At 43.1% G+C, this 17,825-nt stretch overlaps 1 long non-coding RNA gene across 1 annotated transcript; it reads left to right on the top strand.

Moving 5' to 3' along the window:
- Positions 1-4,302: 4,302 nt before the first annotated feature.
- Positions 4,303-16,751, top strand: LOC106482567 (uncharacterized). Its single transcript, XR_001292181.2, has 3 exons — positions 4,303-4,480; positions 14,248-14,329; positions 16,471-16,751. It is a non-coding gene; the product is annotated as an uncharacterized lncRNA (long non-coding RNA).
- The last annotated feature ends 1,074 nt before the right edge of the window (positions 16,752-17,825 follow it).

Here is a 17,825-nt window from a genome sequence, read left to right as displayed (position 1 = left end):
CTTCTGTTTAGCTGCTTAGCAACTCTTATCCTATGACCTTCTAAGCACCACCTACTTTTACAAGGGATAATGAATATAACCAAAGGGATTTATCTATATGTTTTTAATCTATACTATGTAAATACACAAATAGTTTTTATCTAAAGAAATCCAACTGAGTCCAAACTGTGTTTCTGCTTAAGCAGCTTTCATTAGCTAAAGTCAAGCTATTGTTATGATCATGGTGTGACTTCAATTTAGACAAAGTGATAAATCCTTAAGGGTTAAGAAAAGCACTACAGATGTCAATGTCTGTATGCCCTGGGAAACACTGCACTTGCCTTTGGTACCAACGGAGATGATGGATATTAGTAAAAGATAATGAAGACATTTGGTTTTCCCAGTTCTGAAACTTCAAGAATCTCCTGACCCTTGAATTAAAAATAAAAGCCATCTGAGCTGAGGGTCAGTGAATGATGTAAAAAGTGAAGACTGGATGCACAACCTGTATGGGTTCAGTCAGATTAAGATGTTCCACTACACTGAAATCTGCAAGCAAATAAATCTTCAAACCCACAGGTCTGGGAGAAAACAAAACAAAACAAAACACAACCCCCAAACACCTTGCTATATTCTGTCTTAATACCAAAGCAAAAAAAAAAACAAACTTAAAGGTCATTAGTTATTAAAAGAAGTGTGAAAGAGAGGCTACAAAAACAGTCACTACTGATGGACAGACAACAGTCTGACAATTAGAAATTTCCTGTGAAATTAGGGCAAAAGAAAAGTCCACCTAAAGAATGGTATTTTTCAACTGCAAGACACCAGTTCGGTTCCAAATATGGATGCTGGGAGCAGGAGGGCGAGGGGGCAGGAGAGGCTGCAGCAAGCTGGGCACAGCTGCCCCGTACCAAGGAGGCGCCCAGATGCGTCCCTGCCAGCAGGTGAGGGAGAGCCTGGTACTCTGACTGACTGGATGATGGATTCATGCTGTTTCTGGGTTTCTAACAAACAAAAGGGCCTATTCTTCCCTGGATGTACCTAACTCCCATTCAGGCTAATAGGCATTATGCAGGCACACCAAGGAAGGACTATATACCCTTAAGTCTTCAAAGGGAAAATTAAAACCTAAAACAAATATGGCTGGTCTGACCCTGAGTCACTGCATCCCTTTCACGCGCACTGACCCTGTGGAAAACAGGAACTGTGGTAACAAAACTTGGTGCTTGTGTCAAAACGACAGACCTCAACGAAAAAACTTCAGCCACCATTACAGCTGTGTGCTGTATGCTGCAGGGGTGACAGGACAGTGCTATTTAGCAAATGCTCCTGGTGTTAATAAAGGCTTGTGTTTTTTTTTTTTTTAAGCCAAAGCACTGGAGTCTGAGGTTGGAACAGCAAGAAACACAAACTGCATTTTCTGCCTCTCCTACGTTATTTCCCCACACACACACACAAAATCACATTAAACTAGACGTTTAACTACTTTCTTAAACACACAACCACACTTGATCTCATCTACAGCAGAAGACGGGAGAAAGAGGGAGCTGGGATTAAAACAGGGCAGTGCTCCCCTCGGCCCCCCCTGCAGAAATCCCTTCAGCCGGCCCCACAGGATGCTGCCTCTCAGCAGGACCAGAGCATCAGCCGCGGCCCGGCCCCCCCCGGCGCTGCCCGGCGCGGCGCGGCGGCGTCCGCGGGGCGCGCACCGGGCCGCGCCGCCCGGGCAGCGCGCTGAGCCGGGAGGAGCGCTCTCCTCCTCCTCCACAACCCTGCGCGGATGCAGAGCACGCGAAGACACCGCGGCCGAGAGGTGAAACGGGGAAAGAAAATAAAAGAGAAAGAAGTAAAAAAGAAAGAAAAAATGGCAAAAAAAAAAAAATCTCCAGCGTGCGTGCGGACGGGAGGAGGGGGGAGAAGTGCAGGGAGAAGAAGCCAGAGGAAACTTATCTGCGACATGACAAAGTTCAATCCACCGCCCTCCCTCCTCTGCTCTCTCGAAAAAAAAAAAAAAGAAAAGAAAAAAAGAAAGTTGCAGCATCTCGGCCGCGCTGCCGCCTCTCCCCCGCGCCCGCTGCCCGGCTCTGCCCAACAACAGGCGCGCCCGGCCCGGCCCGGCCCGCCGCCCCCACGCTCTTCCCCCCTTAACCTTGAAGTGGGGGGGGGGGAGGAAAGAGGACCCCCCCAAAGCGCCCCCCCTCGGCTTCGTGCATTATTAACTGCCGGCGCGGAGAAGGAGGAACTGCATCCTCATCGCAACCCCCGCGCAGCCATCGAGGGGAAAGTATGCCGGCGGGGGGGGGGGGGGGTCCCTGCCTCTTAGCAACGATTTAAGAGCGCAGTTTCCTAAGAGACGAGTCCCGACCAGTTCACATCAACACGGGGCACCGCGGAGGGGCGGGGGGGAGCAACACAACCCCCCGAAAACTTTGTTTTCACCGAAATAACGCCGCCGCCGCGGGGTTTCTCTCTCCCCCCTTCCCCCGAAGGGCGGTCGCCGAAGCAGCGGGGGGAGCGGGGCCGGGCCGGGCCCCGCGGTACCGGACCGGGCTGGGCCGGGCGGTCCGTTCCCCCCCCCCGGCTCGGATGCTGCCGCGGCTCCTTCCTGTGAGCGTGACGCAGCCGCGCCCCCCCCCCCCGCGCGGATCCCCCCGCGCGCGGGCGCGCGTCCCCCCCCCCCGCACAATGGCAGCACCCGGCACCGCCGCCCCCCGACGGGGCGCCCCCGCCCCCCCAAGGGGGGCAACACGTCCCTACCCCGCCGCGGGGGCTGGGGGGGGGTGAAAAAAGAGGAGGAAGAGAAAAAAGAGGAGAGGAAAAAAGAAAACCCACCCGAGAGCGAGAGGGAGGGAAGAGGGAGAGGTATCAAAGTGCGGATGGGAGACACGCACGGGGCTTCGCCCCGGGAAAGGGGCGGAAAGTTAGCGGAGAGATGCGCAGCGCAAGCCGGGCTCTACCTGGAAAGGGGCGCCTTCATCCCAACTTTTTAAACTCCGATTCGGCCTTCCCGTCCGGAAAAACAAAAAAAGGGGAAAAAAAAGAAAAAAAAAAGAGGCCGCCGCACCGGGACCCGCAGCGAGCTCCGAAAAGAAAATCAACCCAAAGGAAAAGTTAAAAGGAAAGCGGCCCCGGGCTCGGGAGACGGGGGCGAGCCGGGCTAAAAGATGTTGCTTCCTCGCAGCCCCATCCAAATTGTGGCGGTGGCTGGTTAAAAATAAACTTTGCAGCAGGAGGGGGGGATGATCTGGCCGGATTCCTGAGCTCAGACGGTTTAATATGGATGAGCATCAGGTCCTGAAGGCAAAACGCCGCGGCTGGTGCCGCTGGTTGGTAGAAAGTCTGCAACAGGGAAGGGGGAAAAAAAAAAAAAAAAACAGGAGCCGCGGAGGGAGGAGAGGAGAGGGAGGAGCGGGGGAAGGGAAGAGGGAGGCTGCACGAACTCATCATCATCTCCACCGCTGCCAGCCAAACTTTTTTTCCTCTTCTCTTTTTTTTAAAGGAAACTCTTTTTTTCTAAACAAGCATTTCATTTTTTAAAGAAGTCACACAACCAGCCGACACGCTGCAAAGTCCTCATCCCCGCGCCTGCCCCCTCCCAAAGTTTTTTTTTTTCCTTTTTCTTTCTTTTCTCCTCCTCCCTTAAAAAAACCAAACAAACAACAAACACCAAACTCCCTCCTGAGTTCAGGCACGTTTCTGCCCCTTTGTGAGGGAGCGCGGCGCCCGCGCAGCCCCGCGGTACTTACGCCGGACTTTGCTGGGGCTGGGCTGCTTGCGCCGCGACATGCCGGGAGGATGGGCCGCCGGGGGGGGGGCGGGGGCGGGGGCGCGCGCGGGGGCGCGCGCACGGGAGGGAGCCGCAAAGTTGTTCCGGAAAAAGGAATCAAAATGGCGTTTCTGTGGATGTGCAAAGTTCATCAACTCCGCGCTAACTCCCCTCCCTGCCGGCGCAGCGATGGGCACGGCCAGGGACCCCGGCGCCGCCGCCGCGCTGCGCTCCGCGGACGCCCCCGCCCCCGGCCCGCCCCCGCGCTGCCCCGCGCACCCTGATAAGGAGACACATCACGTGCCGGCCGGCTCCTCTCCCGGCCGCGGGCGGCGGCAGCCTGTTGCGCGCAGCATCGCCAGCGCGCCCCCCCCACCCCGCGGAGCGACGGCACCCAAACTCCCCCAGCCCCCCGCTGCGTCCCCTCCGCGGCCGCTCGGAGCCGGCCGCCCGCGCAGCGCCGCCGGAAAGCGGGATGCGCGGAGGGGGCCCCGCGGGGCGGCGGCCAGGTGCTGCGCGCCGCTGCGCGGTGCCCGCCGCGCCGGGGTGCCCCACTCCGGCTCTGCCCCCGCCGGCTGGCACCGCGCGCGGCTTGAGCCCCTGCCCCCCGGGGTCGGGCACCCGCCTGGCAAAGCCCCAAGGGCCTTAAATCAAGCAAGACCAGGAGCATCCGCGTAGGAACCGCGGGTTCAAGTGCTGTATCTCCTCAGGGGCAGGACGCGGGCGTTTGCACATGTGAGTAGCTGCAAAGCGCACACGCGCGGCGCTGTGCGGTCCCTGCTGTCACTGTGTCCCAGCGGCAGCCGAAATAAAAGAAGATTCAACAAGTGACGGGGAGGGGTCTTTCCCTTCAGCACCGCAGGGCTTTCACTTTGAAGGCAATGCTAGTTTGGAGTTGGGGCACAACTAGTAGCAAGACATAAAAATAAAATACGTGGAAATACTCCATCCTGAAACCTCAATGGGGAGGAAAAAAGTAAAGTAAAACTACTTGTGAGGAGTGCCATAATGAGCAGATGAGGAACCAGTTTACTCTTTAAGGAAATGGTTATTTACACTATTTCTAAACCAAAGTTAGTAAAAGCAGGCCTTTTGCAGCTATTTATCTTTAAGCATATATATTTTTACTAGAAATTATTCATGAGATATATGACTAGAAGCCATAGGCTGGATTTTTTTTTTTTTTTTTTTTTTTTGTAAATCAAGATTTGGCCTGAGGGCAAATGACTTGTACCAGCTTACCTGGTATCCTATCTCCTTCTTGAAAAGGGATTCAAATGGAAAGGAAGGCTAAATTCCATGTATGTGATAGTAAGTCCACAACCAACTCCTTTCACAAACAACCTTTTGCATGTGAGGTGTCATCATTAAGTTTTAGTTTGCCCTGCTCTTTCCTGTAAAGCCTTTAAAACATTTGGATAAAGGTATACATGTGAAGAACACATAGAACCTTTTTTTTAAAAACATTAACTGTGTTTTATGTAAGGAATAATGATCTCTCCTTCCAGATTTCAAGTAAAACACCTGCACTTCTGGTCATCTGGAAATGCCAGAATTGCAAAACTAAACAGTACACACGTGTATTCAGAACACATATGAGAAACTGCAGCTTTAACTTGCGTATGTTTGTTGTAGTGGTTCCTGTAGGTTAAATTTTTGTCAGCTGAGTTTCATGCAGTATTACATGGGAGTTTTGTCTGTAAAAGTCACTACTGTTAAGCTCTGTTAAAACTGAGTTGTTGACTAACAGAGCAGCTATATCATGGTTTACCCCACAAAACAGCAAACATTAGAAATTGCATTTATTCTACTACAAGGTTCTTCTTTTACAAAAAAAAAAAAATCAAGGGACATCATTAAAAATAAATACACTGTAAAGTGTCTTTAATGTTTTCATCTCCATATCTACTATACCTGCCATCCAGTGGCGGTAGAAATGTCAGCAAGTCCAACAGCCTTATAGCCAGCTTATATCTTTACCTGTATATCTCTTGCTGTCAGGCATCAAATTAAAAAAAAAAGAAAAAAGAAAATGGTCATCCATTTCAAGCTCAGCCCTTCAAACATTTTATTCACATTAGAAGATTGCAGTGATTTAAGCCTGAATGGCATATACATATAAACTGTGTAGATTAGGCCTAACAATTTACAACCTAAGGCCTTGTTTACCCAGACATTTACGTAAATTGCTGTAGTTTAAACTGGTGCAAATTCCTGTATGGATAATCTTCTTTAGTGGATGGCAACTCATGTATAATTCACCTGTGGCTAATATCTCTAGAGTATTCTCTAAGGAGTTTTGTACTACCTCTTTATAAAGATTTTGATCCATCCTCACTGCATTTTTTTTTTTTAACTTCAGAGGTCCTTAAGCAGCCCTCCACATTAAAAAAAAAATAAAATCAAGGGGATAGACAAAATAGGAGAAGAAATTCTGTTCAATTCAGTATCTGAAATCTACTCCAGAAACATGGATAAGAGGAATGCAAATAATGTAGGTATGGTAAAGTTCTCATTGGAAAAATGAGAGGATTACAGTGCTTGCAGAAAATTTTTAGATAAAATCAGTTTTTTTGCATATATATTTTTTATGTTTTAAACATACCCATTCTTCCAAAAAGACAAACGAAAGGTGAATCAGCACATATTATGATAATGCTGTAAATTAAAAAAAAATGCAAAAGCATTTTCTGACCATGTAAGCTGGCCACTGATACAGCACTTTCATCAAAACATCCATACTTTCTGCAGTTTGCAAAAAGAATTATGTAATGACTAAAAAAAATTAACGACCAAGATTTATGAAATAGTCACAAGTGATATGCCTTTCACAATTCAGCAGATGCATTCTAACTCTGAGCTATCACAGAGCAAGAGAAATTAAAATAACTTAATTTTCATACTTTTCCATCATTCAAACTTTTGTAAAGCACTGAAGTGATCAAAACCTGCTCTGATCTAAGACTGCCTGTGACATTTCAAGCAAATGGTTTAATTTTTTTTTATGCCAGTGAAGTATTTTTTGTCTAATAAAAAAGCAACTCTTATGAGGAAAATGACTCTCCCAAAATACTGCAATATAGCTTTAAAAATACAGATATCCCTTTCATTCTACCATTTTCCACCATCTGCATTCTTGTGTTTTATCCCATCTCTGGTCACTGTTTGTGACAACTGAAATATTAAGTCTTCGTTTTCCTAAAAGTGCGTATGGTTTGTATAGTTTTTGGATATCATGACATCAGTACTGAACAGTGATGGTACACATGCTAAGGGGCAAGAAGACTGCCTCTAACTTTTGTATAACAATCACACATATCTCTGATCCTACTCACTGATGTTAAATACAATTAGCAATAGTGCAGATATAAGCAAGTGTTTTATGAAGGCATTTTGTGCATTATTCATTTCATTAAAAACACTGGGTGACATAGCCATCTTGGTGACATAAAAGCCACTAGCTCCTGTTCCAAGAAGAGGACACCTCTGTCCCCACGCATAGTTCAAGTACCAGAGATGCTGATTAAAGTTCTTCAAGGAGAGAAGAAAAACAGGATGTGTAGCTTATGTGAAGGACACAATTTGAGGATGCTATGATGTCTTAAAACGAAGAGGCTAAAATTAGCATTGGTATTAAAACAGAAGATGAAGATTAGCTAGAAAATCAGATTTTTTTCCCTCCAATTAGACATTATCAGTATTCTCTGCTTTAGATCATGGTATTTAGAAGTTACTTAGATGTCTTCTAATCACACATCCCTTTCAGTCAAAACAGTTTTGAGTAAGTCGCTTCTGTTACAAAATATGAGTATTTTACACACTAAAGAGAGAGCATTGGGCCCTTACTTTCCAACAATTCAGGACTGCATTTGAAGGCTGGCTGAGGCAGCCACTGAGAGCCAGCTCCCTCCCTCCCATCTGTGGCTGTCCAGCCGCAGAGGACGTTTAGAGATATTTGAGGTCCTGTCTGCTGCTCGAGCTGATGCCTGCACAACATCCAGTGCAAAAAAAAATGGAGTCCTCTTGCCTCCATCCTATTGCTGATGTCCTCGCTTGTGCTGAGAGGCAGGATTCAGCCAACATGCTAATGCAGTGAAAAGTGTACTTTGTGGATCAGAGAATATGGCCCCGAGGGTTTTGAGAAATAAGTCTTTATACAACCTAAGACCAAAAGAAATGCTTGAATTTCCTTTACATTTCAACCAAGTATTTCTTTAAATGAATAAACATGCCACTCTTGCATTTTCTTGGGGGTTGGGATTTTCAGTTTTCTTTTTGTGTTTTGGGGTTTTTTTTTCTTCAACTGAGACATGGGTTACTTGGATCAGAAACTCCATAAGAACAGATGTAAAACAGTGCGTCCACCATACAAGCAAGATAATTATACAGAATAAAAGGTGGAAAGTTCAGTTAAATATATTTCTTAAACTCTTAAAAAGTTAAACTTAATGAATTCTGGTGATGGAAAAACATGCGGAAAAGCACACCATATAATACCAGCAGCTAACTCTCACATAGCATTTGTCAGATGACACACTGTCATACAGCGTTCCCCTTTTCCATACGGGGGTGAAAGTGATGCACCACCATGCTCAGCTACCCCAGCGTCTGGAAATCCTGCAGTGAGGGAGCTATGGAGCAGAGTGGTGGAACTTGCTCCTGTGGCTGTACTACCTTTTATCTCTAAGTGCAGCTTTGAATGATCAGAAAGTCAAGGCTGAAGTTATCTTAACATTAGGCCTTTAGTGAGCAAAAGAAAACCTAAGGTAACATAGAGATGTTAAGGCATTTACCTCATGTCTCAACAGGCTAGTAGTGGCAGAGCTGGAAGTAAAACCCAGGTCTCCCCCAAAATCCTGGTGCAATTCTTCAGGCACTAAGCTATCCTACGCTACTTTAGTGGACACAGGGTCTGGCCTATTCTCAGCCTACAGTATTTTAGTGATTACACATATCAAAAATAAAAGATCGAGTGTTAAGTATTTGCTCTTTCTGCTTTGAGCAGTTTCAGTAGTGCAAAACAGAGCTGACTCACCTAGTCAGCTAAGGATACCTCTTGTCAAAGGACTCATCTGGAGATAGGAAGACAGTATATCTGAAACCCCCACCACTTTTTCCCTCACATATGACAGCTTGGGGGGTGTATTGCAGGATTAGCTGAAGTCTCTGGCTGCCAGAATTGCTGCCTCCATCTCCTTCTCGCCTTTCCTTTTGGGAGTCTCCAGTAGATAGATGCAATGTAGAGCAGCCCTGGGACTGGACCAGCTTGATGAACTAGTCCTTTCACCAGCCCTGATTTTCAGGGTATAAAAAGTAGCATAGACTATTCCCCCAAACTATTTTAGCAATAGCCAATGTTCCCAAGTCCTTCCTGGGGAAGATCAGCAACTGAAACCTGTTCTTTCAGGAAACTATAAGACTTAGGCCCTAGATCCAGTGGTAACTAGAGAATGGCTGAAGTGATATGTGAACAACTGACATATGCTTGAGCCTCATAACTAAGACTAACAACAGGGGCACAAAACAGGGTTATTACAGTTTCCATAACCAAAATCCTTAAAAGAGGAAGATTAAAACAAAAAGTACATTTTAACTGGATAATTCTAACCGAGATCTACTGGTGCGTACTTAATTACTTAGCAAAGTTCTGAACAGCGCACTCTACTTATTGCTTGGACTGTTTAAAAATGTAGTGTGAAAAACTAACAAGCAGATGTTTGACATTTACATTCTCAAACAGTTCTCTGATCACTAATGTACAGCCTCAGAAGCAGGTTGTGTAGCACGTGTGTGAGTGTGTCTGTAGAAAAGGAGTGGGAAAAAGAGCAACAGTAAGCAAAAACACCCACAGCAATACTTTTACTTCTCTTAACACTCTGCATTGCTGCTGAGGAGCTTTTGTGGCCAGGTAATGCAAAAAACATGTGTGAAAAAATAAGTTAGTGTTTAATGCCCATTTTGTGATTTGGTACTGAACATGACATGTTTCATTCTTATCGACCACCTAGCCTCTCACACCTAATTGATTGTTAGTTTAAATGTGATTATATTCCCTACCGAAGGCAAGTAGTAAGCCATCTGTGTGTTTCCCCATGCCCAATTTGCTGTGGAGGGCTGATTCAGAAACCTCTGACAACCAAAATAAATGTACCTGCTGATAGTAACTTCTTCGTGTTTAGTTGTTTAAAAGGTTGGTCCAGCACCAGCTGAGACAGCAGGAGCTGAAGGAAGGCACCAATATCCTGCTACAGCATTATCTACTATTTATTATTATTATTACTATGTAATTATTTAGTATTATTTTATGTTTAGTATTATTCACTATATTGTTCTATGCAATATATTTCTCAGTACTACTATTTCTCAGTATTTTTAAATATCCTTAATTATGGAGGACTCAACAGCTTCTCCTGGGAGCTTGGTCCATGGCCTTGCAGATTTCACTGTTAGGCAGTTTCTCTTGGTTTTTGCAGCCTACATTTGTATTTTCTTAACTTCATGGTGTAGCTAATTATAGCTCAAAGCATGCAAGTAGAAACAGGGGTGGGGAAGAAGGAAACCCCAAGAAGCCCAGGGAAAAATGGGTAGACAGCACTTTGAGATGGGTGCACAAAGCAGGAGGGAATAGGCAGAGAGGGCCAGAAACAAGCAGAGAAGTGAAGAAATAGGAAGTGAGGCAGCAGTCATGAAGAAGGTATGCGAGGGAGCAGTTACCCTGCAGGGAAGGAAAAAGCAGGACAACTTCCAAGGGCAGAGATTAATGAAACTTGGGGGAGGCTGCAGCAACAGGGTTTGGGGAAGAGAAGAGAGGAACAGAACTACTGAGGAAAGATGGCCGGTGGATGCGGTGAACAAAGAATCAAGGGGGAGTGGAAAAGACCATCAGGTGAATGAGCATGAAGAGAACCGCTTGTGCTTTGTGCCTACTTAAATCAGAGGCAAAATTGCCTGAGGCCAGGTCTATGCTGTAAAGTTGTGCAGGACTACTTATACTAGTCAATGTAAAAAGGGGCATGATTTGTAACTGAGGCTAAAACTGAGCTATGCTACCAAAAGCAGTTGATGTTCACAGTTATACAGGCAGAACTATACTTTCACCAACACAGCTTATGTCATTCAGACAATAATAAGATAAGCCGTAGTGGCAAAAGCCAATTTTCCTGATGTAAATTATATCTAGGGCAGATACACTTCTGCTGGAAAGCACAGTGGTACAACTATACCAGTAGAGCTCTCGGCCTGGCGATACAGCCATACTATGCTACCAGATTGTCTGTAACAGAGACAAGACTAAGACAGGTCCAAGGAATTTTTCTGCTGATATAATTAAATGACATTCCCAACATCAGCATGAACTGTGTCCAAAGAAGGTTTCTTCTGGCAGAATAAGATAGGTGTTTGGACCGGAGGGGCAGGACATAGGGAAGTGTTTTAGATCATTTCTGGAACTTTTATTTAAGAAAATATTTGCTTCCACAGAAAGAAAACTCAATGCTTGCAAAGTGTTTGAATATTAAGAAAATGTGAGTAAGAGGATTTAAGTCCTAATATTGATGCTTTTACCTTCGTTTATCATTTACTTATCTCCATTTTTAAATAAAGGATTCTTGAGAAGAAACTATTCTCAGTACATTTTTTTGCACTCCTGTCTTCAGCTTGTATAATGGATAACATGTTGCACAATCTGGTTTCTTCCTATGAGCAATGAAAGCAGTGAAAACCATCTCAATGAGCATCTAGAGTGGAAAGATTTGGTAAGGAGGGTAGATTGGACAGATCTGTTACTAAACTTTTTTTTTTTTTTCTTTTTCAGTTACTTTGGTGGTCAGATGGGACTGTGTTCTATCTAAAATGAAACTTGAAAAGCAAAAAAACCCCAAACCACTACTATTAAAATCAGCATAAGAGAGCTGTTACCTGAAATGATTCACTGAGTGGAAATCTCGACTCTTGAAACACGTTTTCTAAGAATGGGGCACAAACATCAGTCTCTTCCTCAACAGAACTCTGAGTCACTAGAAAGGGCAAAAGACACGTAAACTTCAGGTTTTCAGCTTGCAATCAGTAGCCCATGTGCTTACAGCAAAGGATTAAATAATTTGGAATTACTATCTATAAAAACATTTTGAAATCCTGGCTGTCCCGCACAATTTTTCCAGTGAGCTCTTGTGAACTGATAATAGACTGCTATGACTCCCTAAATTCGCTGGTGGAATAATCTCAGCTATCGATTTTGATTAAATGGCAACTAGAAATATGATTTTCCTGCAATAATTTTGTGAACAATCTTATGTACTCAATTCACACTGACCTTCCAAGTTTGTTTGATTAAGCTGGCTATTTTACTCCATCTCCTTTCCCTCTCAGAACTGGTTGAAGGTAAACCCTAGAGTGCAAATGAGCGGCCTGAATAGTTTAGCAAAATTATTTTAAAAATGATCAAATGCAAAGAAACAACAACAAAAAGACCTGAGAATGGAACCTAACTTCATGAGAATAAACATTATATAGAAAGCAATCTAAGAGAAGGCCTGAGGATAAGACTGCTAATGAGCCTAATACCACAGTGGATTGGAGCACTAGCCTTCTGCCTCTGGAGACCTGGATGCGAAGCCTGATTTAAAATACACGTAAAAAATGAGTTTGAGGAATTCACCTTAGAGCCTTCTGAGCAGTTGTCCACATGCAAAAATACCACCTACTGAAGGACACCAGTATCTTCCACAATTACTTACTCCCTTACACACACACACATGCTAAAGAGGGCTAGAAAGTTGCATTAAAGGTCTCTTAGACTGCAAAGTACATTTTCTTTTGTTTTTCTGTTAATTTTTACCTGGTATTTAAAGGAGCTCTGCAATGGTTATAGTTATATGTAATAAAGAACTCAGTAGCGAATAATCTCCTAAGCGACGTGAAATTCTGAACTGTGGTTTCTGCTGTAAGAGGAGGTGATTTACCTCAGAAGACCTAGTCTGTTGTTCTCTGGGCAGAAATTTAATAAAAAGACTGCCTGTTGTTTTTGTGTTGGCTGTTAAACCCTCAATCCACCAGCCAACGGACACGATTCACCACAGTCTGCACACTTTTCTTGAGATAATCTTGAAGACAGATCTGCAGATGATGTTTCTGGTCTAGACTCCAGGTTACTGACACAGCAAAACAGAGGAAACATACACTGTACCTACTTGCACTGTGGTGATTAATTTGAACTGGTATCATTAGTCCCTTCCTATTATGAACACTGCATTACCCAACCAAGCTGGAAAAAAAAAAAAGAGTGGGTTCAGATTTCATATTGGGAAACTGACAGTTCTTTTAAAGCTTTGTACTTGGATAATGCTGCTGATAAATAGGAACTACAGCAGACTCTTGCGGCAGCAAATTTGGGCTAAAAAGGAAAAAAGTGGGGTTTGGAGAGCCGAGACAACAATGGAATGAAGGGAAAATAAAATGAGAAGCGTGTATGATAGTTCAGTACACAAGAGTTCAGTAACATGGAAACTAATAGAGGCAGCTCCTGGCATGATTTTGGATTAGTGCTGATTGCAGAGAACTGGTGTACAGCTGGAGTACTCGTGTAAAAATGTTAGCAGCATATGTAATAAAAAACACTGAACTGGAATTATACTGAAATAAGTTATTATTGAAACACAGCTGTACTTTGAACAAAGCTTTGAGGAATTTAAAAGACAATGATTTGCCAAAGGGAACAGCATAAACTTATCTCAGCCAGGGAGCCACAACCAGTTCCTGTGGCTGCTCCCCACCACTGAATGCGAGCCCCCTTCAGCTGCAGTAGTGAAATGGGGACCCAAAGCTTTCATTACACGGCATGCTCTGCATCGCTTACTGTAAACCAATGTCCTTTCTTCCTATGAACTAAAAACACAAGTCAAGTGTCTTGCAATTTTTTCATCCTTTTATCATTGCTATCGCTCTTATCATATGAAAGTTGATCACAAGGGAACTGTAATTATTCAGCTAGCAGCTAGTGGTGATAACATCAAAGCAAAAGTATGTTTATAGGGTTAATGCAGATTATTTTAGCATCCCAAAGGCTCTGGGCTGCCATACCACCCATTTATCCCAGGGCAATGCGAGAAAAGGGAACTTCATGTAATTAAGAGAGCCTAAACTAAACTTTCAGAATCAGTAAAATATGATGTCATGTCACAATTCATACTACCAACTGTAAGCTTCTCCCCAAATTTTATAGAATATAACACTAGCTTTTTTAGAATTTAGAAAATGGAACAAATATGATATGTTGGAAAACAGGCAATAGAATTTAGTAAAAACATTTTCAATCTGAAATAGAAAAATCATGAAATTTGCTGGATTTCATATCTGAATGAGCAAGTGATCCATTAAGCAATATACTCTGCTTCTGCTAGTAAGCAATACTTCAGCCATTTTCAATAAATTAGAAAAAAAAGAAGCAGGCTATTTTTTTCCTTTTAAGATTATTGTATTTAGACACTTGTTTCTATATTTTCTAGGCACCTATATAGCCTGGTTTCCAGAGATTTTAAGCACATTCATTGTTTCTATGGCTACTGAGCAACCCTGAAATTTAAGCATGTAAGTATGAATTAGATGCTGAACTACAGTCGTTCCATTTAAAAAATTAATGACATAATGCATATAACTAGTTGTGTGATCTCTGACAAAAATGGGAAGGAGACACTCTTCTGCATCACAGGTAACCATCCAGACTGTTGGGATATTGGCAGCAGTTAGATGAATGAGTCACCTCAAACTCAAGAAACCTTCTCAAGAAGGGCTTAATCAGCACTCAAAAATTTAAGTGAAAAATTCACTGAAAATTTCCAGAGCGAATCTACTTACCAATAATGAAATGATCTGTTCTCTGAATAACAGCAGGAAGTTAGTTTAAAAGTGAAACTTGGTAAGGAATATTCATTCAGAATCCTCTGTAGTTTGTAAAATATGCCGTAGCATGTTGAAACATTGGAAAAATGATTACTGAGCGAACAAGTTACATTCTCCCCAGTTAATTCTCAACAGTTGGGGAAAGAGATGGAGACCATTGTGATTAAGGAAAGATACGAAGGATACTACGAACAAGAAAGAAAAGGCTTTCAAGAATACAAATAATACAGTGAAGAAATCGTTTGAACTTTAAAGAGTAACACAAGTTAAGAGCCATTTATAATTTGAAAATATATATGGTTAGTAAGGTTTTCTTTGATTATCAGGCACCCATGATAAGGATTTGGAAACAGGATAACAATATGATCGCTTAAAGAGATTTTCTTCTATAGCCTTTATGCAAGAAAAATGAGAGGATGGAGTCAGTTATCCCTGAATGGAATACTGTTTCCTAGTACAGTGGGAAGGAGTTAGTGTGCAGATAACAACAAAAAGAGTTCTTAAAAATATTGTGTATAAAAAATGCCAGATAACAGACATCCACTTGTAGATGTGACCTGCAAACATCTTTAAACAATCCAGTAATATTAGATGTTTGCCAAATGCTCCTGAATAACACAAGGTTCTATGAATTATTAACCTGAACATTAAGTAGCCTTGTGTTTTGTGACAAAGTCTCTACAGAATTCTGGCCATCTACTCCTAATGATGATCCTGCGTGCTCTCTGCTGGTCATGTCTCATCCATAAACCCTTTCTGCAGGCTTCAGAGGGCCCACAGTTAGAAAGATAAATGTTGTCTTATTACAATGCTTTCCATTCTTCAGGGCCTATTTTTCATTTTGGCATTTTATTTATCATTTGGCATTCACATTAACTTTTCAAAACAAAATTCCTCTTCCCTTTACGCAGACACGCTGCTCCATTGTAGGAATATACAGAATTATAATATCACCCACACAGCGCTTTCTGGGACATTCTTTGGAAAACGGATGTCTGACCCATTGCAAGGCTGTCACAGGACCTGGGGGACAACAGGGAATAAGGATGAAGAGGCTCAGCTTCAGATTAATAAAATGTACAATGTATACAGCCACTGCACAGCCTATATAGCCTGCTGCTTTTGTGGAGGATTTTCAGTTTCAGGGGATGGGTCTGGGAAGGGTGGAAATGCAGTTCAGCTACTCTCCTTCTGTCTCTCCCTCCCCCCAATAAAAGCACCAACCCTAAATGTGCACATGCATTTTAGTTACTTTAAAAACAAAATGAAAATTACCAGCTAGTAAATTGAGGTATGAGATTAAGGAAAACTGCCTCTAGTATCAAAGTTTTGTAATGGCCTATGAATCAGTGTGATTAATAATTTTATTTTTTTAATTGGAAGGATTTTCACTCCAAGTTACTTTGAGTTTCTCATAAAACAAACCTGATGTCAAGCTGGGCATGTTCATCAGCAAGAAAATAGGGCAATGTGACTGACAGGTCTAAATGCTTAAAAAACTGTTCCTGAATTATCCAATATTAGCTACATCCTCCAAGACTGTTTTTTGAGGCCTGCTTTAAAAAAATGGGAAGTTAAAGAAATGCTGACAAACCCAACTGTGAGGAAATGACCACTTAATATCAGTTTTCTGTAAAATATTAAAAGAAATATAGTTGCACTTATAGTAATAAATTAACAACACTTAAATGATTAGAAACCACCCTGATTTCAGAGAACAAAGGAAGAGAAATTATGCTTAAGCCATTTACTACTTCCCTGTGAAGTATAGACTATCTCAAGGTTAATAACTGGTTAAAAGAGAAATTGCTATTTTTTCCTTATTACAGATATCTGATCCTCACTTCTGCCAGGATCCTGACAAGATCTTAAGAAGACCACAGCAATGATATCACACTGCACAAACATTTTATCTAAGATGCTACTGTACCCTTGCTTGGCTGAAGAATAGGAGATGCTAACTTTGGAAAAAGTTTTGCTGCTTTATGTATACCAATACAATGTGGCAAAAATTCCCCCAACCAGCGACAGTGGTATATAATACTACTACAACAGCTACTGCTGCCTAATTTCATGTCATGCTCTTCACAATAAATCTTACAGCACTTTACAAAAGAGGCCAGTTTTGTGAGTCCCATTGCACCACTGAAGGAAGTGAAGCTGAGAGGGAGGGGAACTAGACAGCAAGAAGTGGAAAGGTCAGGAATAGGAGTCCCCTCCCCTAGCTCCTGGTCTGCTTCTATCAATAATGCTCATTTCAGTGCAGGAAATAGAATAGCTTGTCATTACAGCAGGATGAGATCTGTAAGCTGTATAACTGTGTTTAAATAAAGAGTCTTGGAAATTACAGAAATCACATTACTCACAGTTCTACTTTTACAGCTTTTGAATGCAGACCAGTCTGTAGCTGGATCTCTGCTCTAAGTAGACTGGTAATAAAGAATCTGCTGTTCCTCAGCCACTCAGGAGTAGATACAGGGAGCGATGGATTGATGCTTTTAGGAAAGCAAGCAACTGGCCTGAAGGATACAGAGGAAAAAAGCAGAGAGGCAGAATTTGAAACTAAGTACGAGGTGGGAAGAAGGAAGGGTTAGGCCAAAGATTTTGCCTTGTCCAGTGTTTCTTTGCGAGGTGAATCCTGATCCTGACTTTTAGGATAAGAAGGGTCTGTGACACAGCAGATCTGGGGTGGGTTTGCCCCACAGAAAAATAATCTGAGGAGGGTGTACAGGTGTTTCCTGTGTTGCAAAAGTCATCTCTACAGAGACTCCTGTTTGCTATTACCTAAGACTTCAAAGAAAATACCAAGATGCATGAGTAAATGGTCCTGCCAATACCACCATCTATTCTCTACTTACCAACATGGATGAAGACACAGCTCCTGGGAATGCCTAGGAGGAAGAACCATTGACAGCAGCTCTTCAAAACAGCCCAGGATGTAAAGGAGATGATTATTTCTTTACTATCCCCTGCTGGGTAGCTACTTCAGGAAACATGCCCACTGACTTCTGTGCCTCTTCAGCGTTGGGAGCTACTTTGAGTAACCCAACGTGTAAATTCCTCTCACTATCCTGATTTTCCTTAAATTCCTATGTTGCTGATTGATTGCACCAGAAGACCTTTCCCCTTTAGCGTATTTCTTTCTTAGTCCGAGCTGGTCTGCTTCAAAGTAAATTAAACCCAG

Source organism: Apteryx mantelli, chromosome 2, assembly GCF_036417845.1.
Source record: "Apteryx mantelli isolate bAptMan1 chromosome 2, bAptMan1.hap1, whole genome shotgun sequence".
Taxonomy (NCBI): Eukaryota; Metazoa; Chordata; class Aves; order Apterygiformes; family Apterygidae; genus Apteryx; species Apteryx mantelli.
This window is presented reverse-complemented; position numbering and strand designations above follow the sequence as displayed.